We start from the raw sequence: 14,900 nt of genomic DNA on the forward strand, positions 1-14,900 counted from the left end.
TGCAATTATCTTCAAAATTGAAAGGATTCTTGAGTTTCTCTCTCTACAATCAAAGCTTAAAAACTAAGGATTGAATTCTAAAATTTGAAAACTAATTATGAAAAACTACCTCCTAAAATAAAAATAAGAAAATGTATTTATATGTTTCCCGAAATAGATTTTTAAACTCGAAAAGTGCCCAACCCGCGTTGGTGTGCGATCGCAGACCCAGGTGCGATCAAACGGGTAGAGCGACGATTGCTTTCGCACGGCACGAATATTTCGTGCAATCGCACACACCTGAGTTAGCCAAGTTCTTCAAATTTTTTTGTGTGGTCGCATGGCATTTCTGTGTGTGCGCACAAGAATTTCGTGCGAACACACAAAAATCCTATGCGATCGCACGCAAAGTGGACGAGTTCCTGGAAGGTTTTTGCGTTTTCGTGCGATCGCACACATCAACAAGCCGATCGCACAACTCTACTTGCTTCAATATCCTTTCTTCTACCCTGTGCAAACACACAGAAATCCTGTGCGATCGCACAAGGCTGCTTCATGCTCATTTCTATTCGGTTTTCCACCTTCCTTCAATATTTTCCTACAAAGAACAAGGGTGGAATAAGATCATATAAATGCAATAAAAACTACCTAAAATCACCAAAAATCATAATAAAATAATACGAAAACCTAAGCTTAGAGCGACATAAATTCTGCTCATCAATACACTGGCTCAAACACCACACCATCCCACCTGAAGTCGCCCATGAAAGATCCTTCCGAATGAGAGCCTCTAGATTCATCTTGATCAATGGGGTCTTGTTCAGGAAGTCAGTTGCAGGACCGTACCTTAGATGCCTAGACCACGACGAGATCGAGTCGACGCTGAGGAATATCCATGATGGTGAATGTGAAAATCATACCGGAGGACGAAGCCTAGCCCACAAAACTCTAACCATGGCATACTTTTGGCCAACTATGAAGAAAGATGCAATCACCTTCGCCAAAAATTGCGATTCATGCCAACGGTTCGCATCCATCTCTCACCAACCTTGTGAAGAACTTCGCCCTATCTTGTCCCCATGGCCCTTCATGAAGTGGGGAATGGACATAGTGGGTCCCCTGCCACAAGCTTCAGGACAACACGTCTTTATTTTGGAAATGACCGATTACTTCTCTAAATGGATCGAAGCAGAGGCGTTCAAACGCGTACGAGAAATCGAAGTCATATCATTCATCAAAAGAAATTCCCTTAGTCATTTCAAAATCCCATCCGAGATCGTCTGTGACAACGGCTCGCAGTTCATCAGCAATAAAACAAGGGAATTTTGCGCCAGATACAACATTACTTTGTATACTTCAACACCAAGGTACCCTCAGGCCAACGGCCAGGCCGAGTCAAGTAATAAGATCATCATCAACAACCTCAAGAAACGTCTTAATGCCGCGAAAGGAAGATGGGGAGATGAATTACCCATGATTCTATGGGCTGACAGGACAACACCCAAGACGGCGACCAACCACACTCCTTTCTCTCTAGTTTTCGGGTGTGAGGCGGTCATCCCTTCCCAAGTCGAGCTCCCTACAGCAAGGAGCAGTTTCATGTCGTTAGGAATGAACGACTCAGTCCTGTTATACGACATCGACACCGTTGACGAGCTCAGAGAAGCAGCACTGGTTAGGATGGCATCCTACCAACAAGAGGTTGCTAACAGTTACAACAAGAACGTTCGAGCTCGAGTTTTCCGACAAGGAGATTGGGTTCTGCAAAAGGTCTATCCAAACAAGAAAGATCCACGACATGGGAAACTAGTCCCAACATGGGAAATACCCTACCGAATTGTAAGATGAACAGGTTATGGCGCATACGAGCTGGTTGATAGAGATGGAAGTCCCATCCAAGAAGTTGGAACGCGACACACTTGAAGTTGTATCATTTCTAAACACCTTGAAATCTATCCTTTTTGGTCTTTCTTTTCACTAACATGCAGGAATGATAGATGTCTACGACATCATGGCGATATCCCCAAACTGGGGACAACACGACATGATATTGGGTCGTGACAAACTCGGATGTACTCAAACAGGATAGCAACCTTGACAATAACGAATAAAGCTAAGTTCCTTATCTTTTTGTTTTTTCTTTCTTTACTTGTGGCTTTTCTTCATTACCATTACTAACTTAGGCATCGGAGGGCCGTTGGCTACACCAATGGCCAACCCTGACGCCATGATCTTGTTTTGCAAATCACAGCTTGAAACAAGTACATACAGCATGACGAAGCTCAAGTGCTCAACAATCACATACGTACAACACGATCTCGACTGGTACTCCCTAAAAACCTTCTTGTCGTAATTTAGTTTCATTTCATGTAGCCCCATACTGAATTAAGTATCGGAGGGCCGTTGGCTACACCGACGGCCAATCCTCACGCTCTGCAATGTTGACAGTATGATGCCAACATGATGACGAATTCGACAAGAAGAAGGCAGGAAAGCAAATCTAAACAAACTTTGTCATTTTATTAAATATATTCGAATGTTACAAACTACTTGAACGAATTACATATTACAACCTATACACTTTACAAAACTACAAATTAGGTCATACAAAACGCCTGACACCTTACATTGTACATTACACAAGAACAGGAATACAATTTTACATTTTTCGCAGTTTACACTTCTTACTTTGCAGCTCCACCTCTGACAAGCTGAAGGCGTCGCTAGGTCAAATGCAAGGTACGTACACCAAAGTTTCATGCACACAAAAAATAAAGAAAAACCAAACACATTTCCCAAACAAAATAGTTCACACAAACCAAACATAAAAAATTAACCCAGAAATCCACAAATATTTACAAGACTTGTCCCCATGGACAAGCCACAAACCTCAAAAAGACTGTCGCCTTGAAGGCGAAACAAAGCCACGATATTTTTTGACCTCACTAAGGCCAACCAATAAACCTTTGTTTGAAAAGTAACCAAGAGTTATATATTTTTAAAGGGGGTGGGGAAAGGACTACTCCAGGGGGTATGCTGGTCCCGCATTCTTCTCTTGCTTGCCATTGCCTGGTGCCGGCACCATCTCGGCGTTGGGGCTGGTTGCAGTTGCACCCTCCTCAACGTCCTCTTCATCACTGACGGCACCAGGGGGACATACTCCTCGGGGGATGCGGTGTTGAACTGAGCAATGTCTTTCTCTGGAGTCTAGTCCGCATGCCTGCTCGCCATGAAGTCCTCCATCATCTCAGCCCGGGTTTTCCAAGTGTAATAACCAGTAGACTAAAAAATCCTTGCCTTGAACTTGGCGAGGGACATCTTCAACACGTCAACTTCAGCAGTCAGCACCTCCTTGTCGGCATTCAATGCAGCGATCTCAGCAGCCCCCTTTGCTTGCTCTGCCTCCAGCATCTCGGCTTTAGCCATCGCTTCCTTGGCGACGCCACCAAGTCGACCGACTTCCTGCTTTGCTTTTTTCATGTAATTTTTATTTTCACTAACTTGTCTTCTAGGGCTATGACATGATGGAGAGTAGCCAAAGTAGATTCCAAGGCCTTTTTTTAAAGAAGAAGAAAATAAAAAACAAAGTCGTTTCAGTTACTTATGCTAACACAAGGACGGCAAGACAAACAAAAGTTAAAGCACAAGAGAAGAAAATACCTTCCAAGCATCCGAGACGCTCTCGACAGTTGCAGCAACTAGGGACATGGTCTCTTGGCGCTCGCGGCTGGACGACATCCACAGGCGGTTCACTTCTGGCCACAGCTGGTGCAGAGGAGCATCAACCGACCCGTAGTCGTCGGGGATCTCGACAGAGAGCTTCCTCTTCCGAGATAGAGGCGGCATCTTGAATTCCGCAACTGAAGACGTTCCCGTCTCCTCGGTCACGGTAGCCTCATGGGAAGTTTTTGGCAACTTCCGAGGCGACACCACTGTGATGGGTTTAGGCCGGGCTACACTCCCTAGTGTTTCCAGCCTCTTCTTCAGCAACGCCTCCGCAGACGGGGCCTTACCAGAACGTGTCGATGGACCAGTTCTTGCGAAATAACATTATGTAGACGACTTAGTCTCGTCAGACAACATGTAATATTTTTTGTAAGGGCAAGGAACCAAACTTGTAAACTAAAGCTAACCCGTTTACCTGTTGAAGTCGACATGTTTGCAGGTTCGGAGTGTTCCTCTTCCTGTGAAAGATCTTCTCGCTCAAACCTTGTGCCACAAAAGGCTCTGTCCTTGAGAGGTCTCCCCAAGAGAACAACAATCTTCTCGACCGCTTCAGCGCCGACCACGATGGTGTCGAATGATGCCCCTACAAAAACAAAAAAGTGAGACAAAGTCAAATCAAAGAATATCCCAAAACACAAAACAAAATAAAATATACCTCTAGCCATCCATTCCCAAGTCAAGAAGTCGGAATCAGGCCCCAGGCTAGCCAACTCCACAAAAAAGAAACGACCCATCCATCCGCTGTCGTTCGATTGGTCCGAACCCAGGAAGGCTTCCCTGTCATCCTTCACATGCAGCAAATACCGGTCGGCTCCGAGATTTTGGACTTTGTAGGTATACACCAAGTCCTCCACCCGAAATTGCATTCCTAGTTTTTCGGCCAGGTAGTCAACGAGGTGCATGACCCGCCAGACCTGCGGCATCAGTTGCGCTGGCGACACCATTAGGGTTTTCAAAACCCCCCTTACCAGCGGCGTCAAAGGGTAAGTGTACCCAATTTTGAAGGGGTACTCGTAGAAGCACACCCAACCGTCCGATACCCAATCGGCCCGTTCATCGGGCTCCGGCAGACGAATTACCGCTGAATCAGGTTATATGGGAAATAATTTTCCTCATCCCCGCAATCCTGGGAAATGGATAGGATTGATGGTGATTGCTTGGCACCGGGAGGCAAGGGTAGCGTCTTGTTGTCTACCATGTTCTGGATTAGATGCTTGAGCTTGAAACAATTTTTGATGTCGTGCCCGTTTCCCTGGTGGAATTCGCAATAGGCATTTGGGTCCCAACTTTTGGATCTCTTGTCAGTAGGAGGATCCTCGGTTGGACCGATGCGAGTGATCAATTTCTTCTCTACCAACCGGTCAAAAGCGTCCGTATAGGACATACCTAGTTTAGTGAAAACCCTATGGGGCCTGTTCTGGAAATTGCGCTGATTGGCATTGCCTTTAAAATTTCTTGGCTTCTGACCCTGAGGAGATTCTAGAGCGTTGACCTCATGGACCTTGTGTGTTGTTTCAGCCTTCTTACCTTTCCACTTTACAGCTTGTGGAGTTGGTGTTGTGGGTGTTTTCATGAGGTCATCTTCAATGTCGACCCCGATACCATACGTCCTCTTGAAGCTTTCTAGGCCTAGATATTTCATATAAGTGTTGTATTTTGGTAAGAGGCCGGCAATGAATATCTTGACTAGTTCCCTTTCCAAAGGCTGAGTTACCATTTGAGAGGCCATTTCCCTCCACCGGTTGAGGTAATTGGTGAAACCCTCCTGGTGTCCTTGTTTGAGCACCTCCAACTCTCAGAGAGTCATTTGTAATTGTATGTATGGATGGTATTGTTCAATGGAAGCCTGGGCTACAACATCCCGGGTGCTAGTCTTGTGGTCTTTGAGGGAGTAGTACCACTTTTGACAGGCCGGTTATAAGGACATAGGGAATACCACCGGGCATAGGTCAGGATTGACCCCTTTGATTGCCATGGTGGCTCTTAAGTTCTTGAGATGGTATTTGGGGTTGTCTGTTGATTTGAACTTAGGGATATCATTGGCAGAGAATTTGTCGGGCAGATTGGCTTTCCCCTTGAGGTCATCCTCCACTGAGGTGTCGAAGTAGTTTTCTCTGTTGGTCACCTTGTTGACCATGCTTTCATTTTTCTTAGTAAGATCAACCAGAGCTGCAGCTAGTTCCACGATACCCAGACGGTTATTCATAAGTTCCATATTGGTGTTGAGGTTGGCTACAACGGCCATGAGCTGGGTAATCTAATCAGCGGTTGCCATTTGTTCTTGAATTGGGGCTAGAAAGGGATATGAAGTTTGATTGGATGAAGACGGGCTTGTTGCATGTTCGATGCCGGCTATAAGGGAGGCTAGGACTGATGGATCTCTCTTCAGTCTCTCTCCTTTTCGGCGAACCCACAAAATCCTTTGATTCTTTCAGAAACACATGACACGACATGACTTTAGAACTTGGACTTCCCGACACATGGTAGGATATGCATACAGATGAATGAGACCTAGACTGACTCTAAGTGCCACTCCGAAGATTCGGGATATTGGATATTTTATTAGTATTGGGATTTGTAACCCATGGGAAATTTTCAAAGGAGTTTCAACCTATTGGATTTTGTACTTTTATCGGGGCTTGCAACCCGTGGAAATGTTTTTAGAGGAGCTTCATTCTTTTGTATTAAGTGAAAACTACATAAGAGTTTTGGAATACTTTAGGGGAATTTCAACACGGCAATAGAACTTGGAATATTTTAGGGGAATTTCAACCCGACAATAGAACTTGGAATATTTTAGGAGAATTTCAACCCGGCAATAGAACTTGGAATATTTTAGGGGGGATTTCAACCTAAAAATAGAACTTGGATTATTTTAGGGGAATTTCAACCCGGCAATAGAACTTGGAATATTTTAGGGGAATTTCAACCTCGCAATATAACTTGGAATATTTTAAGGGGGATTTCAACCCGGAAATAGAACATGGAATATTTTAGGTGAATTTCAACCCGGCAATAGAACTTGGAATATTTTAAGGGGGATTTCAACCCGCAAATAAAACTTGGAATATTTTAGGGGAATTTCAACCCGGCGAGAAATTGGATTTGTATTATTTCAAGGGATTTTCAACCCATTGGAAATGTTCTTGGAATTTTTATGGGGTTTGTATTATTTCTAAGGAATTTTGAACCCGTTGGAATTTTGTATTATTTCTAGGGACTTTCAACCCATTGGATGTGTTTTGGAATTATTTCAAGGGATTTTCAACCCATCGGAAATGTTTTTGGAATTTGTATTATTTCTAAGGATTTTCAACCCAAGGGTAGTATTTTTCGGATTTTATATTATTTCTAGGGACTTTCAACTCGATGGGGGAAATTGAATTTTGTATTATTTCTAGAGATTTTCAACCCATCGGAAATATTTTTGGAATTTGTATTATTTCTAGGGATTTTTAACCCATCGGAAATGTTTTTGGAATTTGTATTATTTCTAGGGATTTTCAACCCATCGAAAATGTTTTTGGAAATTGTATTATTTCTAGGGATTTTCAACCCATTGGAAATGTTTTTGGAATTTGTATTATTTCTAGGGATTTTCAACCCATCGGGAGTATTTTCGGAATTTGTATTATTTCTAGGGATTTTCAACCCATGGGAATTGTTTTTCATAATTTGTATTCGAGAGTAATGGTGGGCAAGGTTCTTTGTAACTCGAAATTTGAAATTGAAATTTGAGTTTGATTTGAAACTTGAATTTAGAATTAAAAAAGGGAAGTTATTTTATATGGGAGATGAGACCTTGAAGTTTTTAATTTGAAATTTAAAGGTTCAAAATTTTGAACTTGAAAACCCAACATTATGTCGCCATGGGTTTAGGGCATTAGAACTTGATTTTTGAAGGGTTTTGAATAAGAATTTGGAATTTGAAAATCCGGCATTACGCCATCATGGATTTGGGAATTCGAACTTAGGATCTTAAACATAGAACTTGAATTTGAACATTTGACTTGAAAATCCGGAATGATGATGCCGTTGGATTGGAATTTTGAAACTTGGATTTGGAAATTTGACTCGAAAATCCGGCATTATGACGCCGTTGGATTGGAATTTTGAAACTTGGATTTGGAAATTTGACTCGAAAATCCAGCATTATGACGTCGTTGGATTGGTATTTTGAAACTTGGATTTGGAAATTTGACTCGAAAATTCGGCATTATAACGCCGTTAGATTGGAATTTTGAAACTTGGAATTGGAAATTCAACTCGAAAATCCGGCATTATAACATCGTTAGATTGGAATTTTGAAACTTGGAAATGGAAATTCGACTCGAAAATCTGGCATTATAACGCCGTTGGATTGGGTTTTTGAATTTGGCGTTTGTGCGTGAGGCATGTTTAGGCGTTTTGAATCAAATGGAATGGCACTCCTAAGAGATCGACTTTAAATCGGAGATTTTAGATGCATGAGGTTTGGATGATGCTCCTAGGGGTTAGGTTTCCTAGTTGGAGGCTAATGGTTTTGGGAAAGCTAGAACTCGGGGTTAGCCATTCACGCGTGCAAACACGGCCACACAATGCACAAATAGCACGTTGTCACACTAGCATGAATATGAATGCGACATGCAAAGTTCTCAACCTAAGGTCGGTCTAAGTTTTGTATGATGCAAGTGGTCGGCTTAGGAGGCAAAAGGGTCCTTGATTGAGAGGCGGATCCGGAAACAAAGCACCTCCACCCAAGGGATGTGTTTGTCGGCAGACGACCTCCATGAAAGATGTCAGGAACATCAAAAAAATGTCAAGGTTCAGTGGGCTAGCAAGTGGTCAAACACTTTGGTCAGGAACCGTATGGAGAGTGACCACTCCTTTACCCCCGGGGCTAGCCCGAATGTAGAACACATTCGTATGGGCGAAGGTAGAAATTCATTTTGCAAAAATAGTATTTTCGAAAACATACATGAGATTCCTAGAATCACAATTGTATTTGAATATTGTACTTGAAAAGCTTACCTTTCGACGTTCGTTCTCGAAGTTTCGGAGCGCTCTTTCGAAGTTCAAAATCTCAGCGCTTGAGCGTAGCATTGGCAGATTGCTCAAAATTTGCCTACTGTCCGAATTCGAAGTTTAGGACTCCCCAGTGGAGTCTCCAGATTGTAGGGGTTTTTTTGTATTTTCCCTTGTAGTGGTATTTTTCGTATTTCGTATTTCGTGTAGCTTGTACATTGAATTTTATATGTAAGTTATGAGAGCTTGAGGAATCTTGTTTAAGACCCACCAAAGTCTCTAACTTTTTCAATTTGTCAAGTATGTGATCAACTAGATTTGACTTGATCTTCTCAATCCCACCTCTAAAAGTGGAGACAAATTCTAGGTTCACACAAGTGATGTAATTGAATTTTGAACATAGAAAATCAAATCTCAAAATATAGAAAAGTGCGCAACGCACCAGCCAAGGCTGCGCCAAGCCCACCGCAAGGCAGGCCCAGCGCGCGCCAAGGTTGCGGCAGCGTGTGGGCCTCGTGGCATGGGCTACGAGCTCGCGGGCTGCACGCGCGCGCATGGCGCCCCTCGTGGGCTGCTGTGCGTGCGTGTGTGTGTTTGTGTGCTATACGAATCCTAAAGCTATCAGGTTTCGATATATGATTAAATTCCTAATCCTAAAAGGATAAATTAATTAAATAAGAGTTCTATTATGATTCTAGTTTAATTAATTCGTATCCTAATAGGATTCCAGTTCCTTTTCCATACCTCTATAAATAGGTGCGGGTCATAATTTATAAAAACAATTGAAGTATTCTAAAGGTAAGATTTTGAAGAAAAAATCAGCCATACACTTGCACCATATTCGCCGAAATTCCTAAGCAACCTTAAGGGCGATTCTAGTTGGTCAAGCTTAAGGCGGATCCGGACGTGCTGTGGACTATCTACGGAGGGACGACACTTGGAGTCCTAAAGACTTGTTCTTGTTCGGTTCGGGCGCAGCTAGGGAGGGCACGCAACAAAGTGTATGCATCTAAACTATGCTAAATGATTATGTGTAAATAATATGCTTTCCTGGCTTTATGGTTTTTCCGCATGATTTATGTTTTGACATATGAATCATAACCTATCACCAAAAACTTCCGATGTCAAGCTCTGTTACACGCAAGGACCAAAAACATCAAGTCGTACAAGATCACGAGTTCAAAGCAATCAAGCCAGACCGGAGGCAGGTATGATCTTCTTTTCGAGTACTAACGCTTGTCTTGTGCAAGTACTGGTGTACAAAGGATGGTATTGATTGCAGAGAATCTCGACCATTCTCCGTCCCTTTCGAAATACTCTGACTTGCGCTTTCCTAACCGAAAGCTCAGTCAAAGTGGGGGCTTCTTTAGATACCTAATTTGTCTCTCCCCTAGATTCCAATGATGATACTGCCAATAGATTTGGGTGGTTAATTTTTAAGTGCAAGCTACCAGTTGCGAAGGACATAATTCAATTCAATTTCGAACTTTCATTCAAAATTCAAGTACAAATCCCAAAGAAAATACAATTCCAAGCCAAACACATTCTAATTACTAAAATACAACTATAATTCATAATTCAAATCCATAAAAATTCGATCCACAAAGTTTAATTTCTATTTCAAACTACCAATTCAAAGATACAAACCTTGGACCCAAATTATAACCTCGGGTTCCAATTCAGGCCCAAACACATTTTCAAAATACAATTTAAAAATCCAATTTCAATATCAATAAACAGATTCCACAATCATTATCCGTGGCACGTTTCCACTCAAAATCATATAAGACAAGTCAAATTCGGGCGTCGGCCCCAAAACTGAGCATTCTGGGAGCCGACCCGTAAAATCGAGCGAAACCCGTACAAATCAGCATTCTCAAGAAGCTTCCTCAAAAACATATCTTTCAAATACATAAATATACATTCCTTAACCTCCAAGAAAAAGGAAGGAGAAGGTAAAAAGAGCATCTTTTGCAAACCGCCAAAACGCGCAAACACTACTACAAAAAGTGGAAAAGAGATCTCTCAAATAAGACCTCTTGTTTAAATACCGGGTCTCTTTGATGGAGGAGACCTCCTATCCCAAACAACGGGTATCTCATATCACGTGGCCGCCCCATTTATAGAAAAAGAGGAGACCTGCTACGATAAAACACGGGTCTCTTATATCTCGTGGGCCCATTTAAAAGAAAAGAGAAGACCCTCTCACACAAAACACAGGTCTCTTTTTCACACTCCTCATCCTTACTCCGCATTTCAATCTCCCTCAGCAAAACCTAAGGTTAATTTCTCTCTCCTCTACAACCTTCGATAAATATATATATATATATATATATATATATATATATATATATATATATATATATATATATATATATATATATATATGGAGCTTCAACAAATTAATAAACCCAAAAACGGTGACGATTGAGAACATATTGGTGCAGATCTTCAATTGATAGAAGCAAATTATCGAGAAATTCCTCGCCATTCTCAAATTTCAACTTCAGATATCACAGGTATTTCTCTTTCTCCTCAATTTTTGATGATTTCTTCTAGTTATGTCATAATTTTAAGGTTTTATGGTTAAAATTGGATGGTATTATTTGTTGAAGGCGTAGGTTTGTTGATTAGGGCAACAATTTGTTCATCAGCATTTCTGTTAATTTGTGATTGTTGCAAATATTTTTAGTTCTAATGTTATATTTCTTGCTAATAGATTTAGGTTAATGCGTTTTCAATTGAATTGCGTGATTTATGTGTTGTTAGCTATGGTTTTTTTTTTGTCAATTTTTGTTCTTTAAAGGAATAAACAACAGAAAATATGTAATTTTCTAATTTGCTTAAATTAGATACGGTTCTTGGTTTTTCGGATAATTATTGTTGGTTTAACTTGTTGATTGCTTGGTTTTAAACTCCAATTAATGTGAAAGGTTCTCTATGTGGCTTTATCGAGCTTTAGCAGGTTTGGTTTGGAGAGTGTATTCTTAGTTATTATTGGAACTTAGAAATAACCTTTGTGTTTGTTCTTCAGCCATTTATCCCATAGGAAATGTGAAGTTTGGAATTTGTAACTTGCAAGTAGTTTGGAATATGAAGCTTGGTCTATGGTAACAATTTATGGGTTTTTTGGGCAAAGGGTGTATGCATGCGTCTTTTAGTCAGTTGTAGTAAATTTAACATTGACCACTACAACGATATTGCCTGTAGATTTGAATGCATACATACTCAAGGTATAATGTAGGTATATGCCTTGAGGTCTGTTTGGTGTGAGGTAATTTGATGGTTTAATAAAAATGAATTTATTTATTTTCCACAGATGGAGCTTGATATAGCGTACTTTGCAACAAATGTTGGAGATAACAGCATAGCTGCACAATTCCTTGAAGCATCTCAAGCAAGAGAGAAAGCGTTCAACTTAGTCTTCTGGAATGAAAAGATGAGCCAATGGCTTGATTGCTGGATCACTTGCAAGGTGGCAAGTGCTTGTAAATCTAAGTTTCATACTCTGTATAAATATAATAACAATCATTCTTGTAATTTGTTAACCTTTTTGTTCAATTTGCAGAATGATCAAACATGGGAAGCTTCTCACCAAAATCAGCATTTGTTTGCTTCAAACTTTGTCCCTTTATGGATAAAACCATTTGAAGCAGGTATTCCTCTGCTTATAGCAAAAAGATTTCAGAATTTGTTTTTCTTTGTTCTTATAGTAGCCAAACTCAGCTTACTGATTGTTATAAAACTTACAGTAATTAGATCACCTCAGAAAGCCTTATGGTTGAGTGGTAGTGGTTTGAATAGGTTTACAACAATGAATATTTGATGAAAGATAGTTTAAATGACTTCTGTTTTTTGAAGCTTCCTTGGCAGAGAAGGTCATGAAAATCCTTGCAAGTTCAGGTTTGGTTCGTGCTGCTGGTATTGCTACTTCTTTGACAAACTCGGGTCAACAATGGTTATTGCCTCTCACCCTTCTTTCACAACTCCAATCTCTCTCTGGAAAACTGTTTTTTTTTTGGGTTTCTTTTTATGTTTAAACATTATACTGATTCTATAGATATTGCAAAACAGGGATTATCCTAATGGCTGGGCTCCTATGAAACACATTATTATCGAATTTCTAGCAAAGTCTGGATCAAAGGAAGCCTATTTGATGGCAGAAGATATAGCAATCAGGTGGATTAGGACCAACCATGCAAGCTACAAGAATACCGGAGAAATGCATGAAAAGTACGATGTTGAAAAATGCGGGGAATATGGAGGCGGCGGTGAATACATACCACAGGTATATATTATCAGAAAATTTGTATTTCGCATGATCAAACAAGTTTGTTTTAAAATTTATAGTTTCTTTCTTTGTGAATTTTTTGGTTGGGTTTTTGTTCGACGGAAATTGAAATTTATAAATTTAGTACGATATCTTTGAGTTTCTTCCTATCTTCTGTATAACATGTCCAGGCACTTGCGAAGGAAATTATAATGTCAAGAAAAACTGTCAACCGTCTTTATGAGAATAAAGCTCAACTAAATACAGTATCGATGCACCTCGGCGAAATTGTTGGTATGATGACGCCTCTTACATGTTTATAATTCTCTCTAGCATTCTCTTTGGCTGTATAATTGAATTTATGTATCTCCCGTCCTTAACATCTCAGGTTCCGGTGAAAGTAAAGGATTAGACTTTCCCAACTCGAACATTTGATCTATTGTTCTAAAAGGTTGTTTGGGTGGTTAGATGCCCATTAATTACTGAGCAATGCATTTTTGCGGGGTTCTGTGTGTTTTATGTTGTTCTATTTGTGTTGTTTTCCTAGACTCTGACGGGCTTTGATTATATTGGGTTGAGAAACTTTTCCCATTACCTTCGTGAAGTTTAATCAATCAGTTTTATGGTCTTTAGCATTAATTGAAAATAGTACTCTTCCCATATTGACATTGTTATTGTACTTTATCTTTATTCTCTAACATATCGAGAAAATTATTTGGAGTTATCTCTTTCCTGATAATATAAATATTGTTAGATTTGCATAAGTTGATAAATCACTTACATAAGGAAGCTAACTCAACCATAAATAACCCAATGAGCATATCTAGCTAGACTTCTAACATGTTGTGTTGCATTTATGTCTACGCCTCGCGATTGTTCTTTGCTGGTTTTTGTATTTGAAATCTTGTAGTTTTTAATCTTGGATATATTTGAAATCCTGCGATGCTCGAGGATCCAAGAATGTTGGAACTTATACCTCAACGGCTTGTACGGATTCTTCCATTTGGAAGACATATAAGTCTTCTCCTTTACTCGTGACTTCAGTCATGGAAGAACTGACGTCAAGTGGTGGGGCATGGATGGATATTGTTACTCTGTTGTGGTTAAGTTTAACCATTTGGTGCAGAGTTGATTCTACGCCTCCTAAGTCGTGGAGCCATGGGCGTCCGAGAAGGAGGTTGAACGTGGGTTTAATGTCCATTACGTGAAATTTCGTAGTTTTTGCTACGGGTCGATTTGAATGGTAAGTTTTACTTTGTCATACACTGTTCTTTTGGAGTTGTCGTAAGCCCTTATTCCTTGATTGGATGGTATAAAATCGGCATCTTTTAGGCCTAGGAACCTGGCTGTACAGAGTGGGCAGACGTTTACGGACGAACCGTTGTCTACTAACCCGAGAGGGATGTTTTGTCCTTTGCATCCAATTACTAGATAAATTTCTTTGTTGTGCGCACTTCCTTTTTTGGGTAAGTCTTTCTCAGTAAAGACTATTTCCCGGTCCTCTATGTCCCCAGTAACTTGGTTTACCAGTGAGTCCAGAGTGATATCAGTGAGGACCGAGACGTGATCGAGAGACCTGATCACTTTGTCGCGGTGTACTTTTGAAGTGCACATTAGATCCCATATGGTTATTTACGCCTTGGTTTTCTTTAATTTCTTCAGAAAGGGATCTTCTATGACTTCGGCCACGGTATTAAGCCGGGCGTTTTCGGGATTCTGCCGAACCGGGATATCCCCCACAGGTGGTGGGTTGATATTTGGCTGGTATATTCTTCCAGATCGAGTCAGGTTGTCGATCTCAGCTTCCTCTGTATCAGGATAAAGGACCTTTGCGGGCCAGGATTCAGTGAAGTAGTTTCGACCCTTGGCCTCAACCTGGAACAGGTAGACGTCTTCAGTATCTTCGTCCCATACCCCGCAG

This window comes from Spinacia oleracea, chromosome 2 (genome assembly GCF_020520425.1).
Source record: "Spinacia oleracea cultivar Varoflay chromosome 2, BTI_SOV_V1, whole genome shotgun sequence".
NCBI lineage: Eukaryota > Viridiplantae > Streptophyta > Magnoliopsida > Caryophyllales > Amaranthaceae > Spinacia > Spinacia oleracea.